This window comes from Gallus gallus, chromosome 1 (genome assembly GCF_016699485.2).
Source record: "Gallus gallus isolate bGalGal1 chromosome 1, bGalGal1.mat.broiler.GRCg7b, whole genome shotgun sequence".
NCBI lineage: Eukaryota > Metazoa > Chordata > Aves > Galliformes > Phasianidae > Gallus > Gallus gallus.
This window is the reverse complement of record NC_052532.1, coordinates 19,538,637-19,548,607: the sequence shown is the minus strand read 5'-3', so window position 1 is coordinate 19,548,607 and position 9,971 is coordinate 19,538,637.

Genomic DNA, 9,971 nt, shown 5'->3' with positions numbered 1-9,971 from the left:
CTACTGACATATTTCAGCAGGGGAGGCCATCCTGCTGGGAGCTTCTTTCCAAATGCCAAATTCTATCAATTTAAAGAGCAAACATCACACTCACTTTGGTTTGTCCAGTGATCTGGGGAGCAGACACATAAGTAACAGAGCACTGTCCAAGTTGGAATGAAGAGCTGGGAGATATACTTAAGGAGAAAAAAAATACTATAGCATACATATCATTGTAATCTTCAGTCTCCTGAAAGGACTAATCCTAATTATGAACTACATCACTGTTGTCAGTCACAAAGAACAAATCCTTTGCTTTCTATAAGAAGCTCTTAATCTGATTATTGATTTACAATTCTGGTGATTAGTTAAAGAATGCACACTTCAAGGAATCTGAACATCCAGTCAGGATAGACAGTAAAATAGCCATTTAGAAAAAAAATGTTCACTTTAAAAGAACATAGAGTTTCATAACATATTCATTTAGACTCATAAATTTTGTGTGCCAGAATTAAACAGAAGAAATATTGCTTGTTTCTTCTGCTTTTGCAGGTAGTGTGTAATGTGGCATTCACTTTATCAGAACAGAGATCACCGCTCTGTTTCTTAAATAACACCAGTAGGAAAGACAAAACAGCAATGAGCCGTTCAAGTATGAATTAGTACAAATATTTATTAATCCCATGCTTTGTCCTTTGATGGGTTGTAGTCAAAATTATTTACTGAAGCAGTTTACCATACATAAATTTACTGAGAATGAAAGGATTAAATTCTCCAGGAGCCCTTCATAGATTGCAAATGTCTATAGAATGCTCAGAGAGACACTCACAGTAAAATTTCTGTGTATTCCATGTATCAAATATAGAGGAAAACATTTCTACAGAGTTCATTAATTTACATCCAAATGTATTAAACTGAGGAAGAAGTTGAATGTTCAGAGGTGCATATCAGTAAAAGTAAAGGGTTATGTATATCATTTTTAGTTATTCTCTAATATCCAATCTTTATAATCCATCACTTTCTTTTTGATTATTCTCTTTTAAAACTCTTCATAATAAGATGCACAGAGAGGCATGTCCACACATAAGCTTTTAATCTTCCACATTGATGGCTAAAACATGCAGACTTCCTTGGGGCTCTGTTACAATCTCATGATTGATTGATCGATTTTTTTCACTGTTTTCTGTCATATCTGGGGAGAAAAGCAGCAGGACTATTATTAAGAAAAATATTTTCTGAAAAGGACAGAGCCCAGGCTATCAACCCTATAACACTATACATATCTTCAAAGATCTTCAAAGAAACTTCAAAAATGGCTGTGCTCATGTTATGCATTCAAATATTCCCACCTCCTTTTAACCAAGACATGATTTGGAAAAGGTCTTCAAATATCTGTTAGAGAACCTAGCAGTACATAGTTGAAAATATTCTTAGCTGTCAAATGTTTCCTATGTCTTCCAATGAAGTTACAAGCCAGGCATGGCAATCACATTTTAAAAGATGCCCTATGAATCCCTTGTGAGACTTACTTTCCAAGAGATAGCCAGCATGACCGCTGAGTTAGCCCCCTCAAAGCACAGTTTAGGTACACTTTGTAGGAGAAAAGGGAAAGTGAGACTTTTGCACCAATATCACATGTTCATCAAGTCCCATTTAACAGAAATAATTAATTCATATAAAGTTCTGTCTTCTGACTCTGAACAGGAATTAAAAATACCAATATCAGCCTTAGACCAGTTGTACATGTGCATGTTGGCTACCCTGTGCCATTCCTGAGAGAAGCCTGCGTGGTCTTCTGCAGGTTTTTTCCAATGTTTTAATATATCATACGCAACCTCTGCTCAGGGAGCCACTACTGTTGGTCCATCCCTGGCCAAACTTCATTTATGATGGAATGATAGAGGACTTCTGCTACAGGAAATTCACACAGCTTTCTTCTGCAGGATCATTAGTATGTTACGTTATGGTTGTTGCTTTCCCTCTGGATAGGATTATCCTGACCTTTAAGGGCTTCAGTAATTAAATGCAGGGAATTAACTAAGGATAGTCCAGAAATTTTAACAAACAATAGACATTTCTTGCCATGTGTTGTATTTCCTATCTGAAAGCAATTCACCTTCTTAAAATTTGTAGTTACCGTGATGGTGAGGAAATTGTTTTTAATTCGTGTTGTGTAAAAAAAAAAAAAAAAAAAAAAAGGCAAAGGTGTTTTTTTTTATATGAAATAAGGAGGACATAAAGTTTCAAGTGACTTGTTATTGCAGGCAGAAAAGAAGCAGACCCCTTCCATGCTGCAGTCTTGATTGGTAACAGTAGCTTTTTTTTTTTTTTTTTTCCATATTGGACTTTGTTACCAGTATATATGCTTTTGGTGATCCTAGAAAAAATGCAATCATGAACCTAGATACTTTCCAGACTAATTGGAAAGAAGCACATTCTATATTTCTCCTGTGATATCCAGTGTTGGCTGATGAAGAGAGTAGAAAACTAAAGCAGCACAGCTTTAGGTCTTTTTCTTCCAAGTAGTCATCAGTTTGTCTCTGCAGACTTGCCATGTTTGGTGAAATATATTGACTCTATAACAGCTTCAGGACACATAAGACAAAGGAAAAAAAAAAAGAATAGTTATAAAGGACAAGCAGCTAGAGGAGCAGGAAATTCAGTGGGATGCTTATAAAAGCAGACATAGACTCAGTGAAACTAATCCCCATCAGTTTCTTCTACAGATCATAGATGGCATGAGATTCCTCCATTCAGAGCAGGAGTTTGATAACTACTTCTTGAAAAACCTATATGCCTGTAACTGCAGGGAAGGACTGCAGAAGTAATTTCAGCCTAGCATTTGCCTCTTTAAATATCTTGTATAACAAGTCCAGCTTCCAAATGGCTACACTGAAAAGACTGTTATTCTCTTTCATATCCAAAGGACCACTTTCAAAGAAATATTTTGGGATTCTATAGGAGAAAACTTGTAGCTGAAAATTCGGAAACCCTCATGAAGGAATGAGATTACTGCAAAAGAATATTTTTATATCATGCTGGAACTTGGTATCACTGGATTTGTATTCTTTACCTAAATTTCAGATGAGTTCCTACAATAGTGGTTGTAAAGAACAAAGGTACCAGTCATTGTACTGTCTAGAAACAGAATATGACACATAAATTTAAGAAGCAGTTGCAGTTTTAAAATCTGAAAAATTATCATGCATATGCCATTGTTTCAGTTACATTAGCGGGACTCTATCAGAACTTTGTATTTTTACTGAATTCTCTCAGCTCATATTGAAGTCACTGGAGGAGACTGATAATAATGTACATGGTTTCTCTGACGTATTTGAAGGCAGGATAGAATTCCATAGCTTGCTGAATGCCATTAGGCAGCAGATAAATATGCTCATGTAAAAACTTAATTGAAACCAGTTGTAAACTCATTGACTTCTTTTTGACACAACATTTTCTTTTCTGCGTACATCTCTGCGTTCTATGAAAGACAGTCTATTTACACTGTTTACATTGTCTGTTCCTAGTACTGATCTATGTTTTCTTATTTCCATGTAAAAATGAAGAAAGAAATGGAAATATTTGCCTTTTCTTGTACCATTCATGATCATGACTAAGTTGATACAAGAACTGGAATCAAAAGAGCATAGTTAAAGGTCCCTTATCTAATTCTTTCCCACATTCAGTCTCACCTTGATCTCTGAAATACTTTCATTCCCTCCTTAGGGCACGAATACTTGGTACTATAAAATTTACACTTCTGTATTTCTGTACGAGAGGCAAACTGAGGCAAAAATTCATAACAAACAACCTCCATAGTGAAGATAATTGCTTTTCATTTATCTGGCCTTGCTGAACCATGGGAAAAAAAAAAAAGTCAAACTTGATCTATGCATAAGTGGCCACAGAAGTATATCTTGGCTCAAAGTTCAGGCATGCAGAGTAGTTTTATCTTAATAGAGCTAATATTCTCTGGTATCTGAAGCCCATAACTAAAGGTCTTACAGTATGCAAACCAGAGAAAACACATTTCTCTCTGAGCTGTGACAAAACAAAAGAACAGGGTGGTACCACGTTGGCAGCACTGTCAAGTTGCACTGAACTCTGTTATTTTTGGCAAAAAATGAAACAACTCGGCCCATCTAAAGACCTCATATGAGGTTAGAGATATGCTATTAGTGTAGAGTTAAAAATTACTGCTGTGGTGTTTACAAAAAAAGCACTCACTCAAATTATTCTATTTGAAGTCAATTAGAAGAATCCTCTGATCTTACTGGCATGTGTTCTCAGTGTAAGCACTATACAGTTGTTATTAACCCCGAAAAATATAGATATCCTGGGAGAATGTAAAATCCTTCTTAAACTGTTACTCACTGGCTTATGTGTCTGTTCTGAAGAGTCACATTAAAATGATTTCCTCTAACTGTTATGCAGACAAACAAGGGTTGTATAACACATGCCAGTTTCCAGAGTGCAATTCATGTATTTTTGGGGCTGTGGTTCCACTCAGTGTTATTCTCTTCCATGTACTTTCTGAAACAATGCCAGTGCCCAGCACACCACTGTTTTGCAGTAAAGAGCAACTCCAAAATAGAAAGAGAACTGTGACATTTCCTTATTCATTTTTAACTTACCTCCATTTGTTTCATTTCAGTGCTCTCACAAACTTGATTATGAACGATTTCCTGCCGACTGTGGTGTTATTGAAAAGCATTTGTCTATAAAGCTTTCAGAGATCATAGCTGTGCTCATGAAAACCAGGTTACATACGTATACCTTCATCTCCTTGTATTTACCATGTGAATGAGGTAAAATAAAATGCAGTGTTCCTGTATCTGCCATGTGCTTGATAGTCAAAAAGAGACAATCTTAAGGTCTACCATACTAGCCTGCAAGTACTAACATATACCTACAAAAGAAACCTGAAAGTACTCTGAACTAGAGGTGATGTCCTCTCTTCTGTTACTCCTACAAAATTTTATCTCAGTGATAATGCTCCTTTTCAAAACATTTCTCATCAAAAGCTAAGGCCCACCTTTTCTACTCATGGGAATGTCTTCAGGTAAAAGGCTTCAAATAAGAGAGGATATACACGCCATCATCTCTGTTACTTCTGAAAATGTCATATAAGGTCAGATCAAGTGTTTTTTCTATTATTTAATTTCCTTTTTTTTTTTTTTTCTTTCCCACACAGACATTGACCCACCACATCATTATTGATCCTGGAGAACACTTATTGTGCTCATTACCTACAACTGAAAAAGGAAGGATATTAACCAGATAAATAAATAAATTGATATGACTCATTTTTTAAGAAAATGAGACAAAGACATAAATATTAATTGAGAAGAGAGGAAAAAATGTTAACCTTAAGGCTTTCTTAAGGGCATTTAAAAGGCCAGAAACAGACTTTAGCCATCTTCTAGCATCTTTCTTGTAAGCACACCGTATTTCAGCTTTGGCTCTTCACATCAGCAGCACTATTGAACGTAGCACTTTCTTTCTGCAGAAAGCTACTTCTCATGAATTCTGGACAGCCTGCTCAAAAGACAGTTTCATCTTTATTTACTGGAGCCTCTGTTGTTGAAGTATTTTGAAAAATATAAAGAGTAAGATCAAGAGGAAGAGCAAGATTTTCAGGTTGTGTAAGCTAGATGTTGAATTCTTACTGCTGCCAAGCTTCTGTCATATGCTTCCTGATTTTGTACCTACATGAAAAACTAAAAAAAAAAACCCACAATTTTATTCTTAATTTGATCACAACCAAGAGTATATTTCTCTTTTTAAGCTTAAGACTTATATAAAATTGATTTCTCTGATTTTTTAAAAACACAATATGCTTTTGAAACATGAAGTCCCTTTCTGAAGTTCTCTTTTATTTATTTATTTATTTATTTATTTATTTTTGAGAGAGCTCTAACAGCGCACCATCACATACGGTTCTTTCTATAATGCTGAGCAATAACACTGAAAAATCAGTCTGGAGTTAAAATGTGAACAACTCAGCAATAAAGTTACTAATAAATTCTTTTAGGTATGGTACAATAAAATTTTGCAGAGTCAATATTTTTATTAGCCAATAACTGCACAATTCAGCCTGTCTCGGCAACATTGTCTGTGTCTCCAGCACACAATTTACTAATTCAGTTTCTCACAGATCATTGATAAAGTAGAATTGTATCTACTCTGAGGTCAAATGCTCAACAGTTAGTGTGATTACTGATAGACAAGTATCAAACAGTGTGAAGCTTTGTAAAGGGAGGAACAGGTTGTGTATTAGGAAAAGATTCTCCACCAGATGGTGATTGGGCACTGCCCAGCACAGTGGTCATGGCACTGAGCTGCCAGAGTTCAAGGAGTGATTAGACATGCTCTCTGATTTTTGGGTGGTCCTGCGCTGAGCCAGGAGTTGGACTCAGTGATCCTTGTGAGTCTTTTCTAACTCAGAATATTCTATGAGTCTATGATTATATGATTCAAACTGTATTGGTTTCCTCTAGAATACACTTAACAGACTCTTAAACTCTGGAAAATGTTGTGCATCTACTTTCTAAAATGAACTCCAATATGATTGGTTTCTAGTATCAGCAATTATTTCAGGGAATTTAGGCCAACAATGTCATTTGTATTATGACATAAAGATGGTCATTTTTAGACTGACAATTTTTTAAAATTTATCTATTTAGCAAATTGAATCAAAGTTTTAAAATCTTTTCTGGAAACAAGAAAAATCTTTTCATTTGTAGTCAATATAGTCTACTTGTAAAAATATCTTATTCAGACAGACATCTGCTCACCTTACTCGGGGAGCTGAATGAGCGATGAGACACATATAAAGACATATGTGGTTGGAGTATTAATTCACCAAGAAGGATATTTTTCAGCAGATTATCACAACTGTTAACTAAAAATTGAAAACACTGGTGTTGTTAAGACTAATGAAGGGTTTGTTTTCCCATGCACTTACGCTTCTCATTGGTGTCAAACTTATACTATAATTAAGTAAAAATAGTCATGAATAAAAAGCAAATATTTACTTTATACTTCCGTTCATCGTCATAAGTGAAGTAGAGGTGTGGGTACAACACAGAAATCGTCTTCCAAAATTTATATCATTATTACTGGTTGAAACATTCTCCTATCTGGAGCACAGCAATACATGCAATAATTTCTCTGAAGAATGTTTTACTTTTCTGATAAATATGGAAATGATAGATTTTACATCAGACAATCTTGTAAATCTGTTCAGTGTTTCTGACCAAACTGTGTATAACAAGTAAATACTGTACTCCCCAAATTAGAATGGAAAGTAGTAGATTCATTCACTTTTACTACCAGCTACTGTATTGTCTTCTCATCTCTGCTATCAAAAACATTCCTACAGAAAATGTTTCATCACCTACTCTCCTTTTTCAGAAAACAGAAATGAGGAAATAAAAAAAGTCTGATAAATAAATATATTAGATACATTGTTTTGAGATAAACCTAAAATCCTAACTGAATAAACTGAAGTCAGTGAGACCACCAATATACTCCTGAGTCTGAAAAGAGACTAAAATGAAAGTTCTGGGGAACTTAAATCACAGAATTAACTCTGGGGATTAGTTACAATGATTTAAATGCCTCTATTTATAATTATTTCATTGACAGTTTTAGCTGAAGAAAAAAAAGAAATAAAACAATGTATGTGCTTATTCTACATTTCCTGCTTCTGAAACTTCATTTGCTGATAGAAGTCAAAAAACATCTTCTCCGTTGGATAATTTCAGGTCTTTTATCAACTCATAATGGAATAGCTAAAAGATTCCCAGTGGTCTTCATAGAGTTTATCTAAGAAAAGTTAAGACACATCCTTTTGTGTTTTTTCCCTGTCATTAGCTACACTAGGATTTGTATCAGCCAGGATGCATGTGTCCTTTTTTGGGACAACCTACTGCCTGGCATGCTGTAGAATCTCCTTTCACTCTATATCATAACAAATAACTTTTGAGATCCTGTTCTGATTAAGGCTTTTTTGCTTACAGATTTTCTTTACTATTATTATTACTATTAATTGTTATTAAATTCAGTAAAACCAGAGAACTATCATATATCCTGCCAAGGCAGTGTTTAGACTGTGTAATGTACATGGTACCTTACACAAGAATGAGATGCCTGACCACTCTGTATTCCACTGATTTAAATTCATAAAGAGGGAAGGACAGCTTAACAAGAAGGCTTCACTGCTGAGGCTGTTCTTCTGAACTGTATAAAAAGAAACATCAGGAAAGGCATAGGTAAGCTGTAAAAGGCAGTAAAAAAAAAAAATATTGCAAATAGATAGAAGGTTTAGATATATGTGACAGAGAATATGAAAGCGAGTAGTTAAAGCCAAATTCAGAAGTCATAAAATGGCTTCTTTTTTAATTTCTAAGTATTTTAATCTCTTTTAAATACATGTGCATTCCATTTAAGACCTAAACAAATCTTAATTTAACTCCATTTATCTATTAACTGTTGTAGTAGGCGTCTTGCGGGGCTATGGGATGTATGGGACAGGCTTCTCCCTAAGCATAGAGAGACAGTGCTATCGTGCTGACCTTGATGCAGAGAAAACAGGAGAAGAAGAAGGATGAAAAAAGAATGTGGAAATGGCCAAATAAGGCACAATGTTATCTGATGTGAACCAATCAGAGTGGGACATGACAGCACGGTTTTGTAGGTAAAAATGTATATAAGCTGTGTTTAGTAGTGAATAAATGCCATTTTGCTGCTCATCATATTGGTGTACGTCTGCAGTCATTTGGCCCTGATCAGGCTATTGGTCAGTGAGCGCAGAGGCCTAACACAGGTGGCTAACATCGTTGTTGCAGAAAGCAACAATTAACAAATGAAATCAAATGCAAAAGCAGCTGAAGTTTATTCTATATCTAATATAACCCTTTCAAATTTATATCTTAGGACAGTATTTATTATTTATATAAGGATTAAAAACAGCATGAGATTATTAATCATGGAAAAAAAGGTAGACTGAAATAAAAACTCATTAATTTTAAAGTATTCTTCTAAAACAGATTGTCATTATACATTATTTCATATACTATGTGATTTTTATTATATTTATTAGAATATGAAAGTGCTATTAAACTGTTACAAAACTGACACTAATTGCAAATCTATGATCTGTTAAAGAGTTGAGCTGTTTACAAAAGTGAGTATTTCTCTGATAGTTCTACCTGCAAAAGTCAATGTGGACAAACTTTCCAGTTGTGGCAAATATGCTAGGAATGCAACAGCTGGCAAATTCCCTTTCATTTGGCCAAGCAGAGTACTTCCCTATGAAAGCAGTTTCTATTCATTCCCTTGCCAAAGCAATTTTAAATTCCTATATGAACAGTATGTGACTCTCTTGACTTCAGGAAGCCACCTTCCTACATCGACATTTACACAATGAAGTACTGTATACACATAAGCACAATAATAATTTAGTATTACTCCTTATATGTCCTTACACATCATAGTCTAAAAAATATCTTCAAAGATGCTGGATCAAAAACTAATGGCCACAGTTCCACTAAGGACATTTTTCTAGCCCATGTCAGGATTCAGAATAGCGTACCACTTTCTTGACCTTATTAACTACAAAGAAGGTAGCTCTGAGAGAAACCTATGCTCTGGACCAAGTAACTTGCAGGCTATCCCTTAACTTTCAGCAAATGAGTTTAGAGGTGAAATTTGCCTTATGCTACACAAGCATAATTCAAAGACTACACTATTAACAATAAATCTTTTCTTGATAAATTATTAGTTTCCTTAAAAGGAAAAAGTAAGTATTTTTTGTAAAGTAGGTTGAAATAGAAATAATTTCATATCTTGCTCTTGCCTGAATTTAGTGCTCAGTTAAAGTACATGAAAAATATAATCTCCTATTAAAATTCAATATATGGTATTAAAAATCTGCCTTTACAAACATGTGCAGTAATCCAATTGTAGACAATAACTGAGATTTTCAA